Source organism: Sander vitreus, chromosome 8 (genome assembly GCF_031162955.1).
Source record: "Sander vitreus isolate 19-12246 chromosome 8, sanVit1, whole genome shotgun sequence".
Classification (NCBI taxonomy): Eukaryota; Metazoa; Chordata; class Actinopteri; order Perciformes; family Percidae; genus Sander; species Sander vitreus.
This window is the reverse complement of record NC_135862.1, coordinates 11,238,488-11,243,662: the sequence shown is the minus strand read 5'-3', so window position 1 is coordinate 11,243,662 and position 5,175 is coordinate 11,238,488.

The following is a 5,175-nucleotide window of genomic DNA, read 5'->3' as shown; positions in this document are numbered from 1 at the left end:
ACACACACACACACACACACACACACACACAAATATACAAACAATGACAAAGCGCCACATAATCACTCTGATTCAATCATTCATGAAAGCAGATGTATAATTCAAAAACCAGCATGAAAGATTCACAAGGCAAAGAACATTGTTTAATCTGCCCTCCGCCCTCTAACTTCCCCATCAATCCCTCCCTCCCTGCTTCTCTCTCTCTCTCTCTCTCTCTCTCTCTCTCTCTCTCTCTCTCGTACTACCCCCTCCATCCCCCACTTTTCACCTTTTGCCACAGCAGGCTTTTTAATCATTGACCACAGTCTGGCCCAGACAATCAAAAGGTCAGGGATCAGGGTTAGGGGTCAGGGGAAACGTCTGCCCTCATGCGTTTCATCTGTTTCAAACATTATCATTCACATAATTTCCTTTACTGCTTAAATCCTACTTTACACACCTTTTCTTTCCCCCTCAACTTCTCTTCTTCACACTGCCTTTTCACTGACCTCTCCCTCCTCCTCCTTTCTCTTTTCGGTGTCGTTGTGTCATCCTGCCATCAAGCATGTTTAAGCACCTTTCTCAGGTAACCTCACACCTGTCTCCACGCTGACAGTGGCTGCACTCTCTTGTATATCACACAGCTGCCTGAAATACTACAGACAATAGATGTTCAGGCTGGCTAATAGGAAGCAGCAAAAGCTCCACAGCAGAAGAGAGATCAACCCCAGTGTTACAGATCAACCTTCCTCAATACACCCTATGTCATTTAAGGGCTGCATGCCACTTTTTTAAAATGATTGATTAAATGGTAGATTATTTTCTTAATGAATCAATTAACAGTTTGGTCCATAATATATAGATGTCAGAAAACTCATATTGAGATATTATAATAAATTGTTTAGCAACAAATATTAGCAATAACAGTTGCTGAGAAATATTGGTGCTTATAGTGTTTCTGTTTCAGAATGATTTAAATAATGAATTTAATAACAAAAACACTTAAACACACTGGCTGCAGTATCTGTGACTGTGACAGAAGCACAGGGTAACTCTCCTTACCTGGAAGAAGACTGTAAATCGCTGTGACATCACTCAGGCTATTAATTATGCCTTGAAAGAATGATTGAATGAAAGGGAAATTTACTCTCTGCAGCAATGTCACCAGCATACAGTTTTATACAGTTTGACAGCACAAGGAATACCAGCACAGAGGGCCCACAGAAAATGAAATACTGAATAAAAGTGGTCTTGCCTGGGAGGTAGAAGTGTGGAGTCTTTAATCCAAACATAGTCCTGGATCACTCCTCCAGTGACTCAGAGAAGAAGAGTCTGGGTTACAGGAAGCAGGGAGGGGGATTGGGCTGTGGTCCGCCGGGTTAAGGAGCTTGTTGTTGGTGTAAGTCATCAGACGGCACCCTGCACCGGCTCTCTCTGGGCCCTGCGGGTACGAGGAGGGAGAAGGGGAGAGGTCAGCCTCTGTCTACCTCGCTCCCCTTCTCTTCACCCTCTGAAGTGAACCCGTGTAGAGCAAAGAGGTGGAGGGATCAGAGGAAAACAGAGAGGAAGAAGACACGGAGTGATGGAAAGAGAGAAAATGAGGAGGAAAAAAAAGCTCCACAAGCTGAGGATGGGTGACAGTGTGCTCATGCCATCTTTTACTGAGGAGCTTGCCTGAGAGGGAGAGCCTCTGAGAGAGTTGGGAGGGTGACAGGGATGATATGAAGAGGGGGGAGGGAGTTAGAGAAAGAGAGAGCGAGAGAGAGTCTTCAGCCGGCGTCCTCTCCTTTTTTTAGTCCTTCGCTTTGTAATCCCTTCCTTGTTATTCATTCAGCGGCCTCCTGCTCGTTTGCTGTATAATGATCTGTTTTCTGTGCCTCTGTTCTCTTTTCTTTCTCTATTCTTGCTTTATCCTCCCTCCTTTGCCTCAGTCCCACCACTGACTGCTCAGCTCAGCGAGCACAGAGGAGGAGGAGGAGGAGGAGGAGGAGGGAGAGAAGAGAGAGGAATAGAGGAAGGAAGGGAAAATGAGGGGAGGAGAATCATAAGACGGATGAGTGAGGGAGAGATGAATGAGTTTATGTGAGTGTGTCTGTGTGAGTGTGTGCGTGTTTGTGTGAAATATATGGAGAGAGGAGGAAGGATGATTTAGTTGACGTGTGTGTGTGTGTGTGTGTGTGTGTGTGTGTGTGTGTGTGTGTGTGTGTGTGTGTGTGTGTGTGTGTGTGTGTGTGTGTGTGTGTGTGTGTGTGTGTGTGTGTGTGAAAAAGAGAGTAAAAAGAGATTGAGAGAAAGAGAAAGAGGGAGGAAGAGAAGGAAAGCGAGAGGGTGTTGATGCAGTTCTCATTATCAGTAGATTGGACTGGTGCCTGAGTGACAGCTGATTCATCATGGGAGAGAGAGGAAGGGAGAGTGAAGGGGAGAAAAAAGTGCGTGTGTGTGTGTGTGTGTGTGTGTGTGTGTGTGTGTGTGTGTGTGTGTGTATGAAACGAGGAGGAAAGGGGGGTTAAAACATGCCCTTAAGCATCTGCTTCATTCAGCTCTTCTCCTCTCTTTTTCGTTCTCTCCTCTTTTTCAGCCTCCAGTTCTGAAAATCAACAGTCTGCTGCTTTGGTTCGCAGACACGATGGTGAATACTGTGATGTGACCAGCATAACTGTATCATCCACACACACACATAGCCCCAAAACCGGTCACACGCTCCCATTGATTAGACAGGCCTCAAATGTCTGACACATCACGTTAGCTGTGCTTTCCATCAATTACTGTCCACTCTTGGCGAGCTAACATCACATCTACTGTCACTGAGACCCAATTCTATCACATACACGTTAGTGCTGAAGCCAGAAACCACTGCCCACACACACATAGACATGCACACAACATCAAAACCAAACTGCATCACAGGGAAATGATATGCCATTAGGAGCAATTATTTGAGGTGGTTCTGTGGTGTTCAGCTCGTAGGTTGTATAAAGTCAACGGAGCCGTTTTGGATAGTCTTTTTCCTGCTGGTTTCTGTCTCTGTGTCCGTGGCAGCCTGGAGGAACCTGGCCGCTCTATCACTGTCTCCATCTCCACACAGTGGCCCTCATTTCTCTCTGTCACTTCCTCTCACACATATGGTGCATGCAGCCACATAGCCACACAGTGTCTGTTACATTGCATGTGCACACATGTGGACACAGAAATGCTTTTCAAATTGAGATCATTTTTTTCTGTCTCAGTTCCCTATCTTCCCATTTCCTCTCTATTTCTGCTCTCCCTCATTTCTTTTATCTACCTTCTTTACATTTCTTCTCTTCTCTTTACCTCTCTCCCTCTTCTCTCTGAGTTGTGAGGAGGAAGGTTGCTCATGATAAGATTGATTGTGAGGGTCTCAAAGAGCTATCTATAACCCTGTCTGTCATCGCTGAATCAATGAAGAGAGACTGCTGCAGGACAGACTGTACAATACACACACACACACACACACCGCACGCGCACACACACACACACGCTGCACGTGCACACACACACACACACACACACACACACACACACACACACTGAGCAACAGCTGTGGGAGCAGTTGTGAAACATCAGCGAACCTCAAACTGACAGTGGGGGCAGACTGGAGAGAAGAGATAAAGAATACTAAGGAAACAGCAAAGAGGATGGAGACGTGGTGGTGTCGGAGAGGGGGGGGGGTTGAAGTGGGTGAGTGTGTGTGTGTGTGTGTGTGTGTGTGTGTGTGTGTGTGTGTGTGTGTGTGTGTGTGTATGTGTGTGTGTTTGTGTGTTGTGGGTGTGATGGAGAGGATGGTTGTTAGTTTCTTGCACCCGATTCTAAATGTAAATCATCAAATTATTATAATGTCTCCTTTTTGTCTGATCAGCCCAAGTTGTGGGTGTGTGTGTGTGTGTGTGTGTGTGTGTGTGTGTGTGTGTGTGTGTGTGTGTGTGTGTGTGTCCGTCCGCCCACACTCTATAAACACTCCTGACCTCTGGGGTCGAGACCCTTTGGCCCCCGGGGGTCACGCTCTGCTGCACAGAGCCGGGTTGTTGGGGTCAAGAGAGGAGGAGGGCCAACAAACACACAGCACGATGTGCGATGATTACAGACAAGAGCCAATAACGAGCGTCCACCTCTGACCTCATCGTCGTGGAAACATGACGGAATGCCTGTCACCGAGGGAGCGGTATAACTCAATCTATCACCGAACAGTGACGGAGGGGGAAAAGAAGAAGAGATGTGGTCAATGAAAATACCAGCCTCACCCATCCCACAGTCCTCCTTTTCCTTACTGGGGCTCTTGTTGTGTCTCCAAAATAGACGCCATCACAGTCACAAGAAGAACTCCCCCCTTTCTCTCCTCTTCTCTTCTCTTTTCCTCTCCTGCCTGGCTCATTCTCTATCATTTGCCTGTCAGATGCATGCTGTGGCAGAATAAGAGCTGACACCCTGCTCTCAGCAGCAACCAGGGGCTGCCATCAGCACTTAAACATTTTCTCTCTCTGCTACTTCCCCCTTCTCTCCCCTGCATCCATGCAGCACTCTAGCTGCTGACAAGGAACACAGAGAAGATGACAAATAAAAGGAGAGAAATTATGGGGGAAAAAACTGAGAAAGCCCTCCTTCATCTTGCTATTATTCCTGCTTTCCCCTTCCCTTGTTGGTTTCTCTACACCCCCTCCCCACCTCATCTCAGCCTTGGTGAGGTCACTGACCCCGAGTGAGTGAGCCTCATTACCCAGTCACTCTGTATCCACTCACATATGAGGGAGGGGGGAGGGGGGGTGTACATGAGCCTGTGTTGACGAGACGAATAGTAAATATATTTGTCATTCCTGAAGTCACTCAGGCAATTTCAGAATAGACGTTAAAAGAGATGACAGAAGACTGGCGTCATTGCCAGAGAGGCACGAAAAGATTAAAAGATGGTAGAGCGGAGGATAAAGTGACGGGGAGAGGAGGGGATGGGTGGTGGAAGTGGAGAGGGTGGAGGGGTAGGGGGTGGCTTGTGTTGGATCAAAGATAATTGTCGGCGGAAGTCATTACATACATATTGTATAGAGAAACCCGAGGACGCTTCTTTTAACCGATCCCTCTCATCATTTCTCCTCTCCACATCATCAGTCTCTCGGTGTCTTCCATACCATCAGGGATTTAATTGGATACTGAGAGAAAAAGAGAGAGAGAGAGAGAGAGAGAGAG